The sequence below is a fragment of the Giraffa tippelskirchi genome, chromosome 9 (assembly GCF_054371585.1).
Source record: "Giraffa tippelskirchi isolate mGirTip1 chromosome 9, T2T-mGirTip1v1.2.pri, whole genome shotgun sequence".
Taxonomy (NCBI): Eukaryota; Metazoa; Chordata; class Mammalia; order Artiodactyla; family Giraffidae; genus Giraffa; species Giraffa tippelskirchi.
Genome location: NC_137283.1, coordinates 38,840,900 through 38,865,581, shown reverse-complemented (window position 1 = coordinate 38,865,581; position 24,682 = coordinate 38,840,900). Strand labels below are relative to the sequence as shown.

The 24,682-nt window shown below is 38.1% G+C and overlaps 1 protein-coding gene across 17 annotated transcripts in view; it reads right to left on the bottom strand.

The window, feature by feature from the left end:
* FHIT (fragile histidine triad diadenosine triphosphatase) overlaps positions 1 to 24,682 on the bottom strand; it is a 1,651,033-nt gene that overhangs the window by 1,208,536 nt on the left and 417,815 nt on the right. Inside the window, exon 3 of one of the 17 annotated variants that reach the window (XM_081524683.1) lies at positions 18,443 to 18,591. The exons of the other annotated variants lie outside the window; for them this stretch is intronic. The gene's annotated coding sequence lies outside the window, so the exon portion shown is untranslated. The remainder of the gene's footprint in view (positions 1 to 18,442; positions 18,592 to 24,682) is intronic. 17 annotated transcript variants of the gene reach the window in all.

Genomic DNA, 24,682 nt, shown 5'->3' with positions numbered 1-24,682 from the left:
CTTGGCTTACAAAAAAAACACATTTAACTTTTCACTGGAAAAGAATCACACAGAGCACATTTGAATTTTTACAAATTCCTCGTTAATTAGACTTTAATCTACATGGCTATACCATATGCTAGAAAACCATCCAAATACAAACTCTATGAGACGGTTTTACTGCCATTACTTTAAGAGCCATTTAAAAGATTTTCTATGGGATAAAGATTGGGTGATTTATCATGGTTTTATGCTCCTTTAATCTGCTCCATCTTCCCATTGTAAAATAAATATTGGTTTTAAAATAAATGGTTCTGCCCAGGTTTTGATGAGAAAAATTGCCCTGTAAATCACAAGCTCACATGTGCCAAACTCTAAGTCCAATGTTAACTAGCCCATTCTGATGAAAAATAAGTCAGTTTTATAGAACAAAATCTAAAGGAAGACAATTACGTAAGTATATTATCAGTGCTGCAATGTAACTGATTTGAGATATGAGCTTCCCTACTATCTGTTTTTTTTTAATTTACACACCAAAAAGATGTTACTTGATACAAAACTGGTCTTTCAATTGGACTTTCCAAAAATATATTCTTTACGACAGCTTTTATTATATTCTCTCCAACTCCAGTACACAAGTTATGTAACTGAAAATAAATACAAGCAAATCTGAGGGTTATATGATAACATCTTTATCAACCATTTAGTTCACACTCAGAAGGTCATATCAATTTAACAGTCGATTCCTTGGATTATTTCACAGAGTTCTGAGAAATTGACAATATAAATATATAACTTAATATAGTGGCACTAGTGGTAAAGAATTCATCTTTCAAAGCAGGAGACCTAAGAAACATGGGTTCGATCCCTGGGTCAGGAAGATATCCTAGAGAAGGAAATGGCTACCCAGTCCAGTATTCTTGCCTGGAGAATCCGATGGACAGAGGAGCCTGGCAGGCTACCGTCCATAGGGTTGCAAACAGTTGGACACAAGTGAAGTGACTTAGCACACAGCACCTTTCTATCATAAGTATAATGCATAAACACTTTGGAAAATATGAATGGTTTCAAGCAGTGCTTAACTACTTATCATTAATAAAATACAAGTTGACAGTATTATTCCTTTCTAACATGTTGTGAGCTAATGACACATGCACTTGGATATTCTGTTGATGTCAAGTTGCTACAACAGTTTCTAAAACTGCACTGTCCAGAAATAAAATGTCAGTCACAGGTGTGGCTGACATTAAAACCACATTAAAAAAATAAAAGTAAACAGATGAAATTAATTTTAATAACATTTTAACATGACCTAATACATCCACAATCTTATCATTTCATATAACATAAACAATATAAAAATATTATTGGTGACAAATAAAACAACCAAATGAATAAAACAAAACAGAAACAGACTCACAGATATAGAGAACAGACTCGTGGTTACCGAGGAGGGAGGGGCAAAATAGGCGTATTAATAGGTAAAAACTGCTATGTATGCGTGCGTGCGTGCATGCTAAGGTGCTTCAGTCACGTCCAACTCCTTGCAAGCCCATGGACTGTAGCCCACAAGGCTACTCTGGTCCATGGGGTTCTCTAGGCAAGAATACTGGAGTGGGTTGCCATTTCCTTTTCCAGGGGATCTTCCTGATCCAGGGATTGAAGTTTGGTCTCTTGTGTCTCCTGCATTAGCAGGCGGGTTCTTTACCACTAGTGCCACTTGGGAAGCTTCACTTTGTATGAATATAGAATAAAAAAGATATCATGATATATTGCACAGCACAGGGATGATAGCCAATATTTTATAATAACTTTAAATGAAGCAAAACCTATAAAAATTTGAATCACTATATTGTACACTTGAAACTAATATTGTAAATCACCTATACTTCAATAAAAATATTACCAAAATATTTTACATTCTTCTTTAATACTGTCTTTAAAATCCAGTGCTGTAATGCAGGAGACTCTGGTCCAATTCCTGGGTTGGGAAGATCTCCTGGAGAAGGGAAAGGCTACCCACTCCAGTATTCTGACCTAGAGATTTCCATGGACTGTATAGAGTCGGACATGCAAAGAGTCGGACATGACTGAGTGACTTCCTATTCTTCTATGTGTTGCACATTTACAGTATGTCTCAGTTAAGACTGGTCACAGTTGAATTACTCTATATCCACATGTATCTAGTGGCTACTGTGTTGGACAAAGCAGTCCTAAATTCTTACTCTCAATGTCTAACCTGCCTCTTCACATTCTGAAGCACGGTAGTATATCTAAACCATTACTCCCTTCAGAACAGCATCTCTAAGTTCCTCTTCCGTAATTTTTTGCCTGATGTTTTATAATTAAAGTTTCCATCTCAGATAAGACCAACACTTAAATTAAAAAATTAGCACACTCATGACTGTGGCTTACTTTGTCCTTCCTTTCAGGAAGGGCATCACCATTAACAAGGGATGAATGCAGAAGCCTCCTCCACTCTCCCTTCTCTACAAGTGACCACTACTCTGAATGAAGCTGGTTTAGTTCCTGTCTGTCCATGTTTTTATACTTCATAGATTATATCCTTAAGCATCAACACAGAGCTCTTAACAAGGGAAAATATGTTTGCACTTTACTGAGATGTGCACATTTTATGTATTTGGGTTGTATAAATCCTTCCCACATTCCAAAGGCAATTGCTGAAACCTATTCTCACACCTCTCTACCATCCACTCTATTAATGTGACTATATCTTAGGACCCTGTATCACCTTCTAGCTTGGATAACTCCTACCTATCATTTCAGTCCCAGCATGAATGTCACTTCTTCAGGAAACCTTTGCTAAACCTGCCCTTTGCCCAAGAAAGATTAGGTTCCCTGTTAAATGCTCTGACCTTTCCTATACTGTATTTACCTCAATTGTAAATATCTATTTTTGTGATGATTTGTTTAATGTCCATCTCCTTCATGAAAATGCATAATTCCCAGTTCACAGCAGATGTCCATACATATGTTTCAGATGAGTGAATGATTTTCTCTTCCATTCATTCATTCAAACTCAACTCAGCTAGAAATCATGTTTCTCCGTCTACTGTTGTGACATGAACTTGGAATGTCTGTATCATAAACATATGTCACCCCTATTTATTAAAATGTATGTTTCAAGTACCTTACCATGAAGTTATTCGGTATAATCTTTTGACATTTTATTATCTACTGTACATATATTAGGCCCCTTTATTCACTTCTACTGCTATCTGTGTTCTGTCTCTGACTCTCTCATTCTCTCTTTCCTTCTCTCTGTCTTTGCTTCTGCAGTTGATCAAGTTTGCTAGATGTGTTTAGTCTTTCAAGGAATCATCCTTTGCTTTGCCTATCGTCTCTGCTGTTCCTTTGTATTCTATTTCTTTTTGTAATATTTTGTATTATCTTTCCTCTTTGCTTTATTTTGGTTTACTCAGCTACCCTCTTTACAACTTTTTGGTTGAATGCTTAACTCACTAATAATTAGTCCTCCTTCATTACAAATAAATGCATTTGAATTTATAAAATTTCCTTTATGTACCTCTTTAATCGTATCCCACAAGGTTTAAAATCAAGTATCTACTCATTTCTATCATCATTTTATTAGATTCAAGATTAAGAAGTATGATCTTGAGTTTGCAAATGTATAGCTTTTGATGTCTATTTGTTTTTGGCCTCCTATTTTTTTCCTCTGAGATAAGAAGAAATGTAATTTTTATCAGTCATTGGTAAGGCTTTTGATGTGTGTACATTTTCTGGTAGTGAAGCTCAGAGTTCGATATATGTCTACTTGATCAAGCTAATCAGTTACATTATTTAAATCTTCTTTATTGTTCCTAATATTTTTTAGTTTATTTGATTTTTCAATGTCTGAGAGAAAATGTTTAAAACTCCCAATTATGATTTATGTTCTCAATACTTCATGGTAATATTGTCAATTTTTACTTTATATATTTTTGAAATGATGCTACTAGGTAATGAAGGTTCAGGATAAATATATATTCTTTGTGAATTGCTCTTTTATCATTAAACAATAACTTCCTTTATCTGTAACAACATTTTTTAAATACATTTTATCTTATATTACTACAGTGTCATCAACCTTCTTTTGAAAGGTATCTGCATAGTTTGTTGTTTAGTCACTCAGTCATGCCCAACTCTTTCTGTGACCCCATGGACTGTAGCCCACCAGGCTCCTCTGTCTATGGGATTTCCCAGGCAAGAATACTGGAGTGCATTGCCATTTCTTTCTCCAGGGGATCTTCCCCACCCAGGGATCAAACCTGCATCTCCTGCATTGGCAGGCAGATTCTTTACCACTGAGCCACTGAGGAAGTCCCACATGCATGGTATATTATGTCGACTTCCACATGTCTATTTTCTTTCCGTCTTCCCATACCATTATTCTTAATAGGGGTATCCCTTATAAACAGTTGTGTAACTGTTTCTTCTTCCCCATGCAACTTAAAAATCTCTGTCTACTGCCACAAGGAACGAATCATCTTTATGTTTGTTGTGATTCCTGCTACAATTGGCCTATTTCAACCATGAGATTGAGTTACAATTTCCTAAAAGTCAGAGATTACCCAAATGTACCCAGTGTACACACCACAGAAGGCATGGCTGTATCTAGCTTAGGCTCATAATTTAGCTATCCTCATTAGGTCAACTTACACATGTTAGCAACCTAGTAATATATTCTCTGAAAACTATAACTGATTAATCCTTACACAAGTCATACCCCCAAATTTCCAGATTAAAGTGGTCAATCTACTACAATTACGGTCAAATCCATTGCATATACCTGTAACATGAATACAAAAGAATCCATGTGTCATCCACTTCTGATGTTGCTGTATTTCACTCTCCCTCATTAATGTTTTCACTTTCATATGACGCAGCTTTCATCCTGTCTCCTCCTTTCCTACATCTCTGCTTCCCAACCCCTCTTCTCATCATCTCTTACTTATATAATCGCATTAGTATCCTTGGTCTCCCTGCCTTTATCTTACTATCTTCCACTCCAGCTAAATGAGGTTTGTGGTTCAGTCGCTCAGTTGTGTCCTGCTCTTTGTGACCCCGTGGACTGCAGCACGCCAGGCTTCCTTGTCCTTCCCTGTCTCCTGGAGTTGGCTCAGATTCACGTTCAGTGAGTCGGTGATGCCATCTAATCATCTCATCCTCTGCCACTCACTTCTCATTTTGCCTTCAATCGTTTCCAGAATCAGGGTCTTTTCCAACAAGCTGGCCCTTCGCATCAGGTGGCCAAAGCATTGGACCTCTAGCTTTAGCATCAGTCCTTCCAGTGACTATTTGGTGTTGATTTCCTTTAGGATTGACTGGTTTGATCTCCTTGCAGTCCAAGGGACTCTCAAGAGTCTTCTTAGCACCATAATTTGAAAGCAGCCATTCTTCAGCGTTCAGCCTTCTTTGTGGTCCAACTCTCACATCTGTACATGACTACTGGAAAAATCATAGCCTTGAATACACAGACCTGTGCCAGCAACGTGATGTCTTTGCTTTTTAATACTCTGTCTAGGTTTGTCATAGCTTTCCCTCCAAGGAGTAAGTGGTTTTTGGTTTTTTTTTCTAAATTTCATGGCTGCAGTCACCATCCACTGTGATTTTGGAGCTCAAGAAAGTAAAATCTGTCATTGCTTCCACTTTTTCCTCTTCTATTTGCCAAGAAATGATGCGACCGGATGCCATGATCTTAATTTTTCACTTTTTTATGTGGAGTTTCAAGCCAGCTTTTTCACTCTCCTTTTTCACCCTCAAGAGGCTCTTTAATTCCTCTTCACTTTCTGCCACTAGAGTGCTATCATATGCATATTCAGGTTGTTGATATTTCTCCCAACAATCTTGATTCTAGCTTCTGATTGCATTTCACATGTTGTACATTGCATGTAAGTTAAACAAGCACTGTGACAATATACAGCCTTGTTGTACTTTTTTCTCAATTTTGAACCAGTTTTTCCATGTCCAGTTCTAACTGTTGCTTCTTGACCCGCATACAGGTTTCTTAGGAGACAGGTAAGGTGGTCTGGTTAAATGAGAACCTTGTATTATAAATTAAGAAGTTTGAATGCAACGCTGCAGGTTGGTATCTCTTGAACTGAAATCCAAAGACACAGTCTAAAAGCTCCAAACTTTTTTTTTTTTTTAATTTGTGGTTTTATCCAATTAACATTCTAAAGAATCTAAATGACAATCTGATAATTGAGCTGTGCTTTCCAATAGCAGCGCCTGAGTTTGTCTTTTTTTACCCCATCAACTATTCTGTTCTCAGTGTCATTGGCACCAAGCGATCACCTAAAGTGACAGCTTTTAACTTTCATTGTGTCAGTAAGCAGGTCTGGCTACTAGACTGACATGTCTTAATGCCAAAATTGTCCCACATTTGCCATTGTGCTCTTTAGTGGAAATGATTTATAACTGAAAGATACTGTCATTGAATAAGGTTTTAATTTGTTAAGTTATTTAATTAATGGAGACTTTGATATGATATCATAAAAACTCATAGTGTCGCAGAGTAATGGTCTATTTTAATTGTTATGGGCTAATGAGAAAGGAACAAAGGCAGAATTAATATGTAGATGATGTGTTTATATCAAATGGAAGCCCAATGATATGACGGGACACTGTACAAAAGGTTTCCCAATCTTTCAAATAGAGAGAAGTGGTGGGAGAACTGACTCATCACATGTCTCAGAATAGTAAAGGCACAGCAAATAAAAAGAGCCTTTGCCACAGTACTCACTATACTTTACCCAATATTCATTTATCAAAAGTGTGTTAAATGCTTAATCAATAAATATCGAGTGCTAAATACTGTTCTAGGCACTGAAGATACAGAAGCAAGAAAGATAGGCAAAATCCCTTCTTGCATAAAGCTGTATCAGGACAATAAACAAATTAACACACATTTATATTATGTCAGATAGGGATAAATCCCGTGAAGAAAAACTTAAGAAGGGTATGGAGTTTAAGCATGATGGGGAGAGGAAGACAACTATTGTGGACAGAGTGGTCCAGGAAGGATCATCTGAGGAGATGACACTGGCGCAGAAACCTGAGTGCAGTGAGCAAGCAAGACAGAAACATCTAGGGGAAAAGACTTCCAGACAGAAGTAACAGGAAACACAAAGATGCTGAAGTGGGAATAAGCCTGACATACACGAAGTCCAGCAAGAAAACCAGTGTGACCAGAACAGAAAAAGAGAGTAACAGTAGACAAGGTGAGGAAGACAAGGATGAGCCAAATCTTGAAGGATCTTGAGGCTACAGCAGAGATTGGATTTACTCTTGAACAGATGTGTGGGGGGTTATATCCATGCAGTTCATGGGTAGTACCAGAAGGCAGACTGAGACAGTGGGTGCAGAAACAGAGTCAGTGTAGATTTGCTGGAGGAGATGAGGTAATCTCCTCTAACTTTTTCTATTTCTTGAATGGAATATGAAGCAAAGGAAACAGCTGAGGGGAGAATAGGGGGTGGGAGCTGGGGTCCAAAGTAGAGGTGAAAGTATTACACCATTGTCTTACAGAGTAGAAATTTCAGGCAAATGATGAAGAATTGGTAAACATAACAGAGGATACACTTAAAATTTGTGGACATAAATTTAAAGCAATGCTGCTCAGCATAGTTTTGTGTTCTTCTGCGTTCATCTGCACTTAGGTCCAAAGTGGGCAGAGAGCTGAGAGAGGGTCAGAGTCATGTCAGTGAACAGGACACAGAGAGACTGACTATAGCATCTGAGCTGGGTAAGGAGAGCAGTGAGGGCATGAGAGGGGTGATGAATACAGGCATACCTCTTTTTATTGCGCTTTCCTTTAGTGTACTTTGCAGATATTGTGCTTTTTATAAGTTGAAGGTTGGTGGCAGTCCCGCATCAAGCAAATGTATTGGTGCCATTTTTCCATCAGCATTTGCTCACTTCGTGGCTCCTTGTCACATTTTGGTAATTCTTATATAACATTTCAGGTTTTTTCATTACTATCACTGGGATCAGTGATCTTTGATGTCACTCTTGTACTAATAATTGTTTGGGTGGTATCACAAATTGCACCTACGTAAGATACTGCACTTAATCAACAAATGTTGCGTATGGGGTACTTCCCTGGCAGTCCAGTGGTTAGGACTCCATGCTTCCAATGCACCATTGCAGGGGTGTGGGTTCAATCCCTGGTTGGGGAACTAAGATCCCACATGATGTATGGTACAGCCACAAAAAAAAATAAAATAAAAATGTGTGTGTTCCAACTGCTCCACTGACCAGCCGTTCCCCCATCTCTATTCTCCTTCTTGGGTCTCCCTATTCCCCAAGACATAACAATGCTTAAATTAGGCCAATTAATAAACAGTGTGCCTGAAGAACTATGGAACGGAGGTCTATAATATTGTACACAAGGCAGTGAACAAACCCATCCCAAAGGAAAAGAAAAGAAAGAAGGTAAAGTGGTTACTTGAGGAGGCTATACAAATAGCTGAAGAAAGAAAAGAAACAAAATGCAAGGGAGAAAGGGAAAGGTACATCCAATTACACTCAGAGTTCCAAAGAATAGCAAGGAGAGGCAAGAAGGCCTTCTTCAATGAACAATGCATAAAAATAGAGAAAAACAACAGAAAGGGAAAGACTAGAGATTCTTCAGGAAAACTGGGACTATCAAGGGAACATTTCACCCAAAGATGGGCACAATAAACAATAGAAACAGTGGAGACCTAGCAGACACAGAAGAGATCAGGAAGAGATGGGAAGAATACGTGAAAGAACTGTACAAAAAAAGATCCTAATGAACCTGACAACTACGATGGTGTGGTCAGTTACCCAGAGCCAGACATTCTGGAGTGTGAAGTCAAGTAGGCTTTAGGAAGCACTGTTGTTAATAAAGCTAGTGGATGTGATGGAGTTCCAATAGAGCTATTCAAAACCCTAAAAGATGATGCTGTCAAAGTGTTGCACTCAATATGTCAGCAAATCTGGAAGATCCAGTGGTCGCCACAGGACTGGAAAAGGTCAATCCTCATTCCAACTCCCAAGAAAGGTAGTACTAAAGAATGTTCAAACCATCAGACAATTGCACTTATCTCCCATGCTAGTAAGGTCACACTTAAAATCTTGCCTGCTAGGCTTCAGCATTACATGAAGAAAGAACTTCTAGAAATCCAAGATGGGGTTAGAGGAACCAGATATCAAATTGTCAACATTCACTGGATCATAGAGAAAGCAAGGGAATTCCAAAAAAAAAAAATCTACCTCTGTTTCATCAACTACACCAAAGCCTTTGACTGTGTGGATCATAACAAACTGTAGAAAGCTCTCAAAGAGACGGGAATACCAGACTATCTTATCTGTCTCCTGAGAAACCTGCATGTGAGTCAAGAAACAACAGTTAGAACCCTGTATGGAATAACTGATTAGTTCAGGATTCAGAAAGGAGTACAACAGGGCTGTCTGTTGCCACCCTATTTATTTAACCTATACGCTGAGCACATCATGAGAAATGCCAGGCTGGATGAGTTACAAGCTCTAAAATCACTCAGATGATGACTGCAGTCACGAAATCAGAAGACGATTGCTTCTTGGCAGGAAAGTGATGACAAAACTAAACAGTGTGTTGAGAAGCTGAGACATTACTCTGTTGACAAAGGTCCATATAGTCAAGGCTATGGTCTTCTCAGTGATCACGTATGGTTGTGAGAACTGGACCATAAAGAAGATAGAGCACCTCCAACAAACTGAGGCCTTCAAACTGTGGTGCTAGAGAAGACACCTGAGAGTCTCTTGGACAGCGAGAAGATCAAACCAGTCAATCTTAAAGGAAATCAACCCTGAATAGTCATTGGAAGGACTGATGCTGAAGCTGAAGCTCCAGTAATCTGGTTACCTGATGTGAACAGCCAATTCACTGGAAAAGTCCCTGATGCTAGGAAAGATTGAGGACAGAAGGAGAAGAGGACATCAGAGGATGAGACAGCTGGATGGTATCACTGATGCAATGGACATGAACTTGGGAAAACCTGGGGAGATGGTGAGGGACAGGGAGGCCTGGTGTGCTTCAGTTCATGGGGTCATAAAGAGTTGGACATGACTGGGTGACTGAACAACAACAACCATACTATGACCTCTAAGTGTTCAATGAAAAGGAAAAGTAGCATATCTCACTTTAAAGCAAAAGCTTGAAATGATTAAGCTCAGTGAGGAAGGCAAGTCAAATGCTGAGAGAGGCCAAACACTTGGCCTCTTGAGCTAAGTTGTGGATGCAAAGGATAAGTTCTCAAAGGAAATTAAATGTGCTAGTTCAGTGAGCACACAAATGCTAAGAAAGTAAAGTAGCCTTACTGCTGATACGGAGGAAGTTCTAGTGGGCTGGATAGAAGATCGAATCAGCCACAGCATTCCCTTAAGCCAAAGGCTAATATAGATCAAGGTCCTAACTCTCAATTCTGTGAAGGTAAGGAAGCTGCAAAGAAGAAAAGTTAGAGGCATTTATTGTTTGTAGATTTTTTTTGATGATGGCCATTCTGACTAGTGTGAGGTGATAGCTCATTGCAGTTTTGATTTCCATTCATTATAGTTTTTATTTGCATTTCTCTAATAATGAGTGATGCTGAGTGTCTTTTCATGTATTTTTTGGCCATCTGCATGTCTTCTTTGGAGAAATGTCTGTTTAGATCCTCTGCCCGTTGTTTGATTGGGCTGTTTAAACACCACATTTTCACTGTAGATGAAATATCCTTATATTGAGAGAAGATGTCACCAAGGACTTTCATAGTTAAAGAGGAAAAGTCAGTGCCTGACTTCAAAGCTTCAAAAAACAAGCTGACTCTCTTGTTAGGGGCCAATGCAGCTGTTGACTTTAAATTGAAGCCAATACTTAGTTACCATTCCAAAAACCTTGGGCCCTAAGAATTATGCTAAATCTACTCTGCCTGTGCTCTATAAATGGAACAACAAAGCCTGGATGATAGTACATCTGTTTACAACATGGTTTAATAAATATTTGAAGCCTACTGTTGAGATCTATTGCTCAAGGGAAAAAAAAAAAAAAAGATTCCTTTCAGACATTGACAATACACCTGGTCAGCCAAGAGCTCTGAGAGATGTAGAATGAGGTTAATGTTGTTTTCATGCCACCTAACACAACATCCACTCTGAAGCCCATGGATCAAGGAGCTGTTTTGAATTTCAACTCTTATTTTTTAAGAAAAATATTTTCGTTAAAACCGTAGCTGCAATAGATAGTGATTCTTCTGACAGATCTAAGCAAAGTAAATTGAAAACCTTCTGGAAAGGATTCACCATTCTAGATGTCATTAAGAAGATTTGTGATTCATGTGAGGAGGTCATAATATCAACATTAACAGAAGTTTGAAGTCATCCATGAGGATTAGAATCAATTTCTCTTGGTCCTAAGGCAGAGTCTTTCCCTTAAGTGTCCTCACCAGATGCCAGTACATGTCCATTCTGGCCTCCATATCATATAGGCTTCTTTATTAACTATGCTTCTAAACTCTAGGGACTGGCCAGAATCAGGGAAAAGGATCAAAAAATGAAGAGCCAATAGATGTCCACAATGTTGGCGAGAGATATTCTATCAGATGCTTGGCCTTTGGTTTACTTCGAGTCCAGGATATAAATTTTAAGCTCCCACTATCATGAAATCCATAGTTTCCAGTATTTGATCCATTAAACTAAGAAATTATTCTGGCTTTCCCCTTTGGTTTCCCCTGATGGGACTTTGACCAATACGGAAGTGAAAAAGTATTCTGGTGCTAGAACACCCCAGGTAACTATTCTATTTTCTGGCCACTGCAAGAGACAGTCATCTTGTAACTTAATTTCATCGGGACCATAAGATTCAAAGAGAGTAAGTGAATGGAATGCTTAAAGACCATCTCAGCTACTGAGAAGAAACCTTGCAAGTCACGATGAAGAGCAGCAAAAAGAAACTGAATTATTAATTCCCATTGCCTCTCTCTGTCCACAAGCCCCCTCTGGTGGAAGAACTGAAGTGAAAGTGAAAGTTGCATCCGACTCTTTGCGACCCAAGGACTGTAGCCCGCCAGGCTCCTCTGTCCATGAAATTCTCCGGCAAGAATACTGGAGTGGGTTGCCATTCCCTCCTCCAGGGTATCTTCCCAACCCAGGGATTGAACCCAGGTCTCCCACATTGCAGGCAGATTCTTTACTATCTGAGCCACCAGGGAAGCCCTAATTAGGAGTCATGTCTGACTCTTTACAACCTCATGGACTGTAACCTGCCAGGATCCTCTGTGTATGGAATTCTCCAAGCCAGAATATTGGAGTGGGTTCCCTTCTCCAGAGGATCTTCCCAACCCCGGGATCGAATCCAGGTCTCCCACATTGCAGGCGGATTCTTTACCAGGGAAACTCCACCATGGGGAGGAACTACTAGGTAATAAAATAGTTATAATAACAATAACCAAAATGTAAAAAAGAAAAAAGAAACACAAGGAAAGGCAATCCACAACAAGATGATCAAACCCTGTAAAACTGAGAGGCAAGTGTAGTGATTAGCAAATATGAGCTACAACTAGAAAATCCCTTACAGACGAAGCCGTGTGATGAATGATTTACCAAAAGGTCAGCACTGCTCTTTTATCTTCACCACCCATCAGTTTCCATCGCCCTCACTTTGTCTGGCACATACAGAAAGCTGGCCATAAAATATTCATCATAAAAATTAACCTTATTTTGCAATATAAAAAAAAGAAACATATAGTTGGATGTAGTCTAAGCATATGGGCTAGCTTCTCAATTAGAATTCCTTATATACATTATAAAAAGCATTGACATTTAAAACCCTGTCATAAGAGGTAATGTACTCAGCAAGTACCAGAACTCTCTGCCCTATGCTCAGCTTTGCTGATCCACTGCTAGTTCTCAAACAAGGGAAGGCACCATTAATCCTCTCCCAAAGACCACAGCAATAATGGCAGGAGCAAGGCTAGTGTCAGCACTTCCCCTACTGCTCCCTTGGAAGCCAAACTTCTCTGTTGCTTCTGATTCTAGCTGGTGTGGATGCCAGGCTTTTAACCCCAACACTACTATACACTCTGACACATGAGCTGTGAGGTGAACTACCTTCACGTTCCCATTTGACAATCTTTGAACAAAAAGGAACACAATATCAGATGGAAATACATTTTCAAGTGGAAAGGATTCTAAAAATTAACATATTAATATCTACAAACTGCCAGATCCCCTTAACCAGAGTTGTGAAAGTCATTACGCCATTTTAACTGAACTGATTAAATTGATCTCATTGGAAAACAGATCACTTTGCTCCTTCCTATCCTGTCTCTAAATTCACCAACTGCTTCTCTGATTTCACAGAAGCAGTAGGATATTTTGCATCTTGTAGATATAATCTAGGTTATTGATTTATTGAAGAATCCTTCTCCCTAGACCCTGTTTAAAGAGTCTATTATCTATAATTAGATAATATTTTGTTATCTATTTATATCACTGATAGTTACAGAATTTGAAATAAAAAGGGGGGTCAATATCAATGTTACTTGAGGATTTGAAAAAAGAGAATCAAAATGAAAGAAAAATGGTCAAAAGAATTCTGCAAGGGTGTTTATCACTGCATTATTTACTTTATAAACATAAAACGTGAAAATTCTACAGTACAAACAAAAGAAGATTGTTCAACTTAACCATGGTAATAGCCATAAAGTGGAATATTATGTAGATATTGAAAATGATGTAGCAGAATATTTAATAACATGAAAAATATTCATGGTATTATGAAAGGAAAAAAAAACACTGAAAAAACAGTAAGAAACAGTATTATCATATTTATAGACAATGGTTTTATTTGAATAAAAGTCTGGCAATTGATTGGCTAACTCATTCTCTGTTCACAACCCCCTCACTTCAGCACCCCCTTAAAGTTAGGGGTGGTTCTATAAAATTATATATAGGGATTTTCCTGATAGTCCAGTGTTTAAGACTTTAGCCTTCCAATGCATGGGAAGAAGGTTCAATCTCTGGTTCAGGGAGCAAAGATCCCATGTACCTCCAGCCCAAAAAACCAAAACATAGAACAGAAGCAATATTGTAACAAATTCAATAAAAATGTTCCACATTAAAAAAAAATGTTTAAAAAAATAAGATAAAATGACACATAAACAGAATTCTGCTTGCTGGCATTTTTTCTGTTCTGACTAAAAGGGGGCAGATGGGGGCTTCTTTTTCTATTGTCTGTACCAGACTGAATCAGATGATCTATCCATGATCCAGACTGTCAGCCAACCAACAGTGGGGGAAAGAAGACAAAACCTTGTGATCAGCTATTAGATACCACCAAAAAAAGTTACAACTTGATCTCTTTATTCATCTTTTAAACATTGTTTCATCGTCCATGTAGATATAATCAAAGAATAATCCCTAGGAATCTATGAAGTTTTCCTGAAATGAAGTTAAGGCTTTGAGTCATGTGTAGAATAATAAGTACCATTCCAAGAGCAAGGCAGCCACATTGCCTTTCAATTGCAAAATACAGACTAGTCATCTTGAAACATGAAAAATCACTCTCAATATATGTTGATTATAGGAACAAATATAGGCATGTATCTCAGCCATTTAGGGCTCAAATAAATAAGGGACAATATAATATAAATAAGCGACAGAAATATCAATTCTGCCTAGATTTACATGTATCTCTTACTAGAGCAGGTATCATTTTATACTGTGGCAATGTGCGTCCATCTCTAGACTATAAGCTCCTTTTAAGCAAGAACATTTTCTTTCATCTTTGCTAAGGATGCTCAAATCTTCTTTGTCACAAGGACTCAGAACTCAGATGGTAAAGGGTCTGCCCGCAATGCAGGAGACCTGGATTCGGTCCCTGGGTTGGGAAGATTCCCTGGAAGAGGGCAACCCACTCTAGTATTCTTGCCTGGAGAATTCCCATGGACAGAGGAGCCTGGCAGGCTATAGTCTATGAGGTCGCAAAGAGTCGGACACAACTGAGTGACTAGGCACACATAGAAGAAGGAGTCCCAAATCTTCTTTGTCCCAAGGACTGAGAACCAAACTTAGTCTCCAATTATAAATGCCTATAAAACATTACAGCAATTTTGACTCCTTCTTTATTCTAAATCATCCTACTTATAAAAAAAAAAGTCAATAACTTTTTAACATTTGCAAAATATCCTGAAGGAAAGGGAAAATCACACATTAAATTCTTGTCAAGTAACATTTACCTCCTCAAGCCCTGACTAATCAAAAATGACTGGACTTGGCAGCTCCTTTTATCACTTTGTCTATAAGCTAACATTCAGCTACTATTGTGCCAACTGGAAAATGCCAACATCCATTCCCACCTCACACGACATCACTTTTCGCCAGTCACTTTGGAGTCTGGTAATCTGGTGTGACCACTCCCCATCAGATCAAGTAGAAATTATAAACCGAATCTAAAGGGTCCTAATAGCCCCATTTCAGGACAGCAATGGTGAAGTTAAAAGAGATTAGAAGGGTGCCAGATTTATTGCTATTGATTCCCTGCTGGCAATTTCATGAAAAGATATCCACTGCAGTCATATAAAGAGCATCTGGCTGGTTTCCAACTCTTTTGTTCTTCATACACTTAAAAAAAAAAAAAAAATCAACCAAGAAGGATAAGAAACTAGAAATTAGTATATGGGGCCCAAGTTTCTCTACAGAATAAGAAGCCTTCATCACTACACCTTAATTATGCATATCTGCTCCTACAGAGTCCAATACATTTATTCATTGAACCTTACCACTGCCATCCTGGTAACCCAGACCAGAAGCCAATCTATAATGACTCAAGCCACATTTCACAATAGACTACAAAGGACACATGATGTCATTTGCTAAAATGACTTAATCCAGATGGAAAGCATTCTGACCTATACATAATTGATTGACCTTTGCTATGCTTTCCTGGTTATTTATATACTATCATATGCATGAATGTATATCAGTGGTATTTACACTTGGCAGCTACTTTGGAGAACACATTATTCGATTGGGATTTGGAGCTTTTTACGATCATTTCCTGACCAAATATTCATAAATGAAGGACAAGAAAATATGGTCTCTTAAAAATAACATTTAATAAGCTCTGGAAAGTCTAAGGAAGCTTTGTTACTCTAATTGATTTAAAATACAGTGGATAAGATCTATCTCTGTAAAGTTGAGTTCAAAACCCTAAAACTGAGGATATTAAAGGGCATGTTTTCTATTTTCCTTTTAGGGCTCAATAATGATAATAAAATATGCTTTACCAAAAGAGTGGAGTATTCTGGATACTTGTGAGTAAAGCGTCCTGAGGTGAAGGTAATTAGAGCCCATAATAAACGACCACAGAAAAGAGCACAACTCTCTGAGGCTCTTTGACGTTTTAATTATGAATTTTGTTTTCTGAAAGGAGTAAGTTACAAATTAAATAATAATCAGATGATCCAGACAGTTTCAAGGTAATCATAGAAACAGAGGCAGACGGACATACTAGATTATGGAAGGAAAATGTGTTGCAAGTATGTCCTTACTCCCACTTTGCATACTCAGGGCAGATATCAATAACTGATCATTGAATTCTTAACCAAGAGCACTGACATAGATTAAACACCTTTCCAATGCTACTCCAGGAAAAGTGAAAGTCCTAGTTACTCAGTCATGTCTGAACTCTTTGCAACTCTATCGACTATAGAGTCCAGGCTTCTCCATCCATGTAATTCTCCAGGCAAGAATACTGGAGTGGCTTGCCATTCCATTCTCCAGGGGATCTTCCCAACCCAGGGATCGTACCCAGGTCTCCAGCATTGCAGGGAGACTCTTTACCATTAAGCAAATGGCAACCCACTCCAGTATTCTTGACAAGAATTCCAAGGTCAGAAGAGCTTGGCAGACTATAGTCCATGGGGTTGTAATGAGTCGGGCATGACTGAGTGACTAACTCCAAGAAAACAATACCAAAAAGATGGACTTGGGACATGAAGTGAAATATATTTGCCATTGCCTAAATAAATAATCATACAGTTCATTTCAGATCCCAATACATATTAAATATAAAAACAGGGATGCCATTATGAAATACTCATAATTCAGTACTCCTTAGTTTGCTTATCTAAACTAAATTTTCACTGACCTGAAAAGGGAATTACTGGCACATACTGCTGTTGTGTTTTAATAATGGATTAAATAGAGAAGGTTGTCTCTTACATAATGATCAAATTGATTCTATCTCCTGTTTTCATAGACTCCAAAACCCAATATAATGCTAAACAGATTTTAAAATCAAACTTTAAAAGAAACTCTTTAAATCCTAGGAAAATGTAAAGTCAAATTCAGCAGTTTTCTCTAAGTTGTAGTAGGCTGGTGTGATCCCTAGGGTAAATAAAAAGCAAAGGGAGTGTCTAATCAGAATATGATGGAAATGCTTATATGTTCACAGAAGAATATTATAAAGCAGGAAAAGGATGACTTACAGTCACATGCATCTACAGGGATAAATATAAGAAACAAAGAATCAAGTGGAAACTGCACAAGCTGAAGACTACAAACACCAGTGCTTTTCAGTTGATATGCCTCAGTGACTAGGTTAGAAAGCTCCTAACATATCAGTCCCACAGTTCTAGGGTGAATAGTAGCTGGAGTGACCAGAGTCTTTTAGTGGGACATAGATAGCATTTATCCCAAGGCACTGTTCCATATTTCCAAGTTTAGTGTATGCCAAGATGTGAAGAAGTTGGGAAGTACTGACATATGGTATAAAGCCATTTTTATAATGCTCAAAAACTAAAATATATCCTGTTTAGAGATATGTACACATGTGACAAAGTTATTTTATATGAGATAAGAAAAGCAAAGGAAGGATGAATGCAAAAATGCCCGCAGTACATCCATTCCTTCTGGACAATGGTTACTATTGGAATAGAAATACAGGAGATGAGGCATAGGGAAGGAACACAAGAGTAATTTATAGTTCTTAAAGTAGGTGGTGGGTTCATGGGAGTTTAGTTTTTATACTCCAAATATATTGTTTTATAACTATAAAATATTACATAATGCTTTTTCAAAAACATCAGTATTAAGAAGCCAGGCAACTTTCTTGCTTTTCAGAATCAGTTTTTCAAGAAGACGCTAAACTGAGTGGAGATAATTTTCATGTGGTTCTCAACTGGTTCACAGGAAAAAAAAAAAGCAGTAAAGTACACAAAGAAATGAGAAAAGCAAACTAGAGCCAGACAAAGACAACATCATCATGTTCTTCCTTTCTATTCATAGATAGCCAAAAATGCTGCCATAAAAAGATTGCTCATTACAGAGCAATTACAGATTTTTTCTTCAATTAACTAAGGGTGACACAGGTGCTCTTATCTCAATTTCTTCACCATATCAGAACTGTTAGACACAGAAGTCTTAGCTTAAATGTGACTTTCTCTAGGAAGCCCACCTGAATCTCTGATCTTGGGTGAGACAGGTACCCACTTAGACGTTCCCGCAGCATCTCGCCCTCACTTGTCTGCCCCAGCTCCACCTGCCATGGCACACAGCTGGCAACGTTTGTGCATAGTTATTTGTCTCCGCATGTCGGGGAGCTTTCTTTTAAAAAAAAAAACCTGAAATGTAATTGACCTTCAACACTTTATTAGTTCCAAGTGGACAACATAGTGATTCAGTAGTTCTATACATTACAAAATGACCATCACGATAAATCAGGTTACCATCTGTCACCACATAAAGTTATTACAATATCACTGACTATTGATATGTTCCCCATGTTATACATTTCATCATCATGGTTCATTTATTTTGTAACTGGAACTCTGTACCTCTTAATCTCCCTTACCTATTTCATTCATCTCCCCACTCCCTTCCCTTCTGGCAACCATCTATTATTCTCTGTATCTATGAGTCTGTTTCTGTTTTGCTATATTTCTTCATTTGCTTTGTTTTTTAGAATCCACATGTAAGTGAAATCATATGTTATTTGTCTTTCTCTGTCTGCCTTATTTTACTTAGCATAGTATTCTCTAGGTCCATCCATGTTGTTTCCAATGGCAAGATTTCATTCTTTTTTATGGCTGAGTAATAATGTGTGTGTGTGTGTGTGTGTGTGTGTATCATATCTTCTTTATCCATTCATCCCTCAGTGGACACTTAGGTTGCTTCCATATCTTAGCTATTGTAAATAATGCTTCAGTGAGTATAGGAGTGTATATATCCTTTCAAATTAGAGTTTGCTTTTATTTTCTGCAGAAGGATAACCAGAAATGGAACATTGCTGGATTTTGTGCAGTTCTATTTTTAACTTTTAGAGGAATCTCCACAGTGTTTTCCATTTTAGCTGTAGTGTACATATGTACATTTCCCTAGGTGAGCTTCTTCAAAGCAGGGATAATGTCTAGTCCTCCTTTATGCCCCAGTGCCTATTCATTGAGTAAATGCAAGTAGTCAGGCATTTAGGAAGTTTTATTTCTATTTTTTAGCAATTAATTCCAGGAAGAAAAGTTGAATTTAGACTTGATTCCTCCTATTCTTTTGTATGAACTTAAAATTTTTCAATAAAAACACTTTCACTCAAACTAGAAATATATATATATATATATATAATGATATATATATATAGAATTATTGAATAATGTTGAATTATTACTAACTCAGAATCACATAATTGTGGGGCTTTTTGGAATACATAGTAATATTTAGATTAAAAACCTTCAAAGGCACACTCTGTCAGCTTGTAGATATGCATAGATTTTTCCCAATATACCTTTATTGATGTAGATGTAAATACATCTGGTATAGAAGAATAAGGCATGGTAAAATTCTCTATCTAAGGACATAAAATCTATTAAACTTATGAGAATTTTGGAGAAGTACAGTATATTCATGTCCTGCAAGACTTATGTTCCATTCTAAAGAAATGAGTCTTGGCAAACTTCCCTATTAGTGAGAACTGTTTAGCAGGAATTAATTTTTAAATGAAATAAGCTAAAAATGAAATAGATGTAGTATTACTTAATAGGTAGGTCTTGTTCTTCAGTAATTATTGAAGGTGACACTGGTATGTTTTATCATTAGTAACTGAACTGAGTCTGATCAAATTTCTCCCTTTTCTCATGAAAAATAGATGCAATGTTCTGATTTTCACTGCTATCCCAGGTCTGGTGGCATTTCATCATATACAGTTTGGTAGCCTAAAAAATGTTGGGGGAGGGCAGAGCATAATTTCAAAGAAATAAGTGCATCTGCAACAGAAAGAAGGTTAAGTGAGGTTCATATCTCCAGACACTTGCCCCTAAGTTAAGACAAATTAACTTTAAAAGACAGTGTTTTATCTTCTTACTCTAGCTATATGAAAGTGAAGTGTCAGTCGCTTAGTCATGTCTGACTCTTTGCAATCCCTTGGACTATAGCCAGTCAGGGTCCTCTGTCCATGGAATTCTTCAGGCAAGAATACTGGAGTGGGTAGTCATTCCCTTCTCCAGGGGCTCTTTCTGACCCAGAGATCATATTCCAGTCTCCTGCATTGTAGGCAGATTCTTTACCATCTGAGCCACTAGGGAAGCCCCTCAAAAACGAAATACTTGGCAAATGGCTTCTTTGAAAAGAATTATTCAGCAATGGAATTACAATCAATGTCACAAGGAGAGCTAAAGCAAACTTAAGGCCAAAAGTATAAAAGAAGAAATATATAGTCACATTTGCCAAGGCAAATTCCATCTTGAGTATCATCAAAGAAAAGGGATACTGGGTTCTACCAAGTTCAACAACTTTTCTTACTCCAGAAATTGTCAGTCTTTAATATTTATAATGGCCCTCATGAACTGTCAGGAAGAGGACTGAGTATGCAGAATTTGCCATGCTATTGCTTATACAAAGGCTTTGCCACTGTTGGGAATAGCAGTGCTATAAGGTAAATCTGGAAAAGGGGACGACAGAGGATGAGATGGTTGGATGGCATCACCGACTCAATGGACATGAGTTTGAGTAAGCTCCGGGAGTTGGTGATGGACAGGGAAGCCTGGCGTGCTGCAGTCCATGGGGTTGCAAAGAGTCGGACATGACTGAGCCACTGAACTGAACTGAACTGAAGGCAAATCTAGGTTGAAATTCTAGCTCTACCGTTTAGTAGCTGTGTTCCCATCCCTGTGCAAGTTTCTGAATCCCTCTTTCAGTTACCTCATTTGAAAATTTAGTCCTGTAATGTACATTTTTCAGAACATCTGCCCATGACTTCCCTTTGAAGTTATTTCCTATAATTAGTAACAGATAATAACAAAGGAGTACGTCAAGGCTGTATATTGTCACCCTGCTTATTTAACTTCTATGCAGAGTACATCATGAGAAACGCTGGGCTGGAAGAAACACAAGCTGGAATCAAGATTGCCGGGAGAAATATCAATAACCTCAGATATGCAGATGACACCACCCTTACAGCAGAAAGTGAAGAAGAATGAAAAAGCCTCTTGATGAAAGTGAAAGAGGAGAGGGAAAAAGCTGGCTTAAAGCTCAACATTCAGAAAACTAAGATCATGGCATCTGGTCCCATCACTTCATGGCAAATAGATGGGGAAACAGTGGAAACAGTGTCAGACTTTATTTTGAGGGGCTCCAAAATCACTGCTGATGGTGATTGCAGCCATGAAATTAAAAGACACTTACTCCTTGGAAGGAAGGTTATGGCCAACCTAGATAGCATATTTAAAAGCAGAGACATTACTTTTCCAACAAAGGTCCGTCTAGTCAAAGCTATGGTTTTTCCAGTGGTCATGTATGGATGTGAGAGTTGGACTGTGAAGAAAGCTGAGCGCCGAAGAATTGATGCTTTTGAACTGTGGTGTTGGAGAAGACTCCTGAGAGTCCCTTGGACTGCAAGGAGATCCAACCAGTCCATCCTAAAGGAGATCAGTCCTGGGTGTTCATTGGAAGGACTGATGTTGAAGCTGAAACTCCAATACTTTGACCACCTCATGCGAAGAGTTGATTCATTGGAAAAGACCCTAATGCTGGGAAGGATTGGGTGCAGGAGGAGAAGGGGACGACAGAGGATGAGATGGTTGGATGGCATCACTGATTCAATGGACATGGGTTTGGGTAAACTCCAGGAGTTAGTGATGGACAGGGAGGCCTGGCGTGCTGTGATTCATGGGGTTGCAAAGAGTCCGACACGACTGAGTGACTGAACTGAACTGAACTGAATAACAATTTCAGCTGCAGTAATCCAGCTCCTATTTAATTTACAAAATTTATACACCTTCTTTTATGCCTTCAACAAACAGCTATTAAGCATTTGGCATAAGCCAGGCTGAGTTGGTAAATGGGTATCAATAAGCATAGTTTCTGAATTCACAGAGACAATGATCTTGTTGGGGAGGCACTGATAAAATCTTAAACACAGGTTAGCAGTAGGTTCCAAAAAGAGAGACTATAACAAGGAGCCTAAACTGTAGAGAAGTTGAAATCTGAGGAATGAAATTTATTCAGTGGAGATAAAGGAAACAAAATTCCAGAAGCCAAGAGAACTAGGATGTGCAAAGACCCTGTGGCAATAGGGAGGAGAGTGATTCTGAAGAGGAGAAAGGGCAGCATAGTGGGAGTTCAGACAGCTAAGGAAGATAATATAAAAAATCAAGAGAGAAAGACAGAGGGTAGTGTTAGATTTTGGAATGGTGGAAATGGACCTGGGCAGTGGCATAAGCAAAATATCATTTGAAAATCTCTCTCAGGTTACATTTGGAAAATGGATTGGAGGAGGATGAGACTGGATGAAAGGGATTCAGTCAACAAGCTAGTGCACCAACGATGACAATGTAGACTACGACTGGAACAGCAGATGTGGTAAAGGGTCAAGTTTATGCTGTCCTAATCTGAGTTTATATCTGATTGTTCCCTCCTTAAATGTTTGGAAGAATTTGCTGGAGAGTTTAGTTGTTATTTTCTTTCTCTTTGTATAATTATGAAACTAATTTCTTTAACATATATAGGATAATTCAGATTTTCTAAAATGCATTATATCAATTATAGTTTTTAGAGAACTTCAGCATATGATAAAGCAGAGACATTATTTTGCCAATAAAGGTCCATATAGTCAAAACTATGGCTTTTCCAGTCGTCAGGTACAGATGTGAGAGTTGGACCATAAAGAAAGCTGAACACCAAATAACTGATGCTTTCAAACTGTGCTGCTAGAGAAAACTCCTGACAGTCCTTGGATGGCAAGGAAATCAAACCAGTCAATCCTAAAGGAAATCAACTCTGAATATTCATTGGAAGGACTGATGCTGAAGCTGAAGCTCCAATACTTTGGCCACCTGATGCGAAGAACTAACTCATTTGAAAAGACCCTGATGCTGGGAAAGATTGAAGGCAGGAGGAGAAGGGGAAGACAGAGGATGAGATGGCTAGATGGCATCACCGACTCTACAGACATGATTTTGGGTAAACAGGAGTTGGTGATGGACAGGGAGGCCTGGCGTGCTGCGGTCCATGGGGTTGCAAAGATGCGGACACAACTGAGCAACTGAACTGAACAGGAAGGAGATTATTCTTGCAATGGACTTTGAAGGACTGTATTAGTAGAATTTCAACAGGTAGAGATGAAAAACTGAGCATTTCTAGCACAAGTGAAAATGTGGAGGCTGGATACTTTTAAGATTATCTATTTGTGTTTGGTTTTTCAGTAGCTTTACTATAATATACCTACATATTTCATTTGATTTTCTTTGCTTATAGAGTTTCTTAAATCTCTGGCTTGAGGTTGTTCACTAATTTTGGAAAATTCTTGATCAGTATCTCTTCAAATATTGTTTCTGTTACTATTTTTCTAATTTACTTCTGGCCACCAATGGCCATGCTCAGACCTTTTACATCATCTAAGATGTCTCTTATGGAATTTTCTTCATTTTTACATTATTTTTTCAACTCTATGCTTTAATCTGAATATTTTCTACAGACCTATCTTCCAAGTCACTATGCTCTCTTCTTATGTATCTAACATGTTGTTAAAAGCATCTACTGATTCTTAACTTCAGGTACTGTAATTCTAAGTTTGCAGTTGTTCATGTGATTCCTTTCTTAGACTCCATATCTCTTGTGAAATTCTCTATCTTTTCTTGAACATATTAATCAGTTGTCTAGAAGTCTGTGTCTAGTAACTTCTGAATCACTTCTGATTCTGCATCTGAATCACTTCTCTATCTCTTTTGACTATTTTTTCTTTCTTGATTTTAGGTTATTTGTTCCTATTTCCTTGCATGCCTACTATTTTTCTTGTAAATGACAGATACATTGCTTGAGGAAAATTGCAGAAGTTGGAACAATGTTCTCTTCTTCCAAATAGGATTTGACCTTCTTCTCGAAGGCAGATAGAGTACAGGCAGATCACCTGGATTCAATTGAGGCTGGTATACTTCCAGTTTGCTTTTGTCCTATGATGTAGCTACTCAGGAGACTCAATAAAAAGCCTTGAGTGTTTATAATGATCCTACTGCCTCAAAAGCTCTGTGAGACAGCTCACATCTGTGCTTTACCTTTTAATCTCTTATCACGTGTTTACAACAATTTTTTCTCTCTCTCTTTTTTTTTTTTCAGTCTCATCCTAGAAGTACACAACAGGCCTCAAGGGAAAACTCCATGCAATATTTTGACCTCACTTCTCTGTCCTCCCTTTCCTCTGAGAACTTGGTTC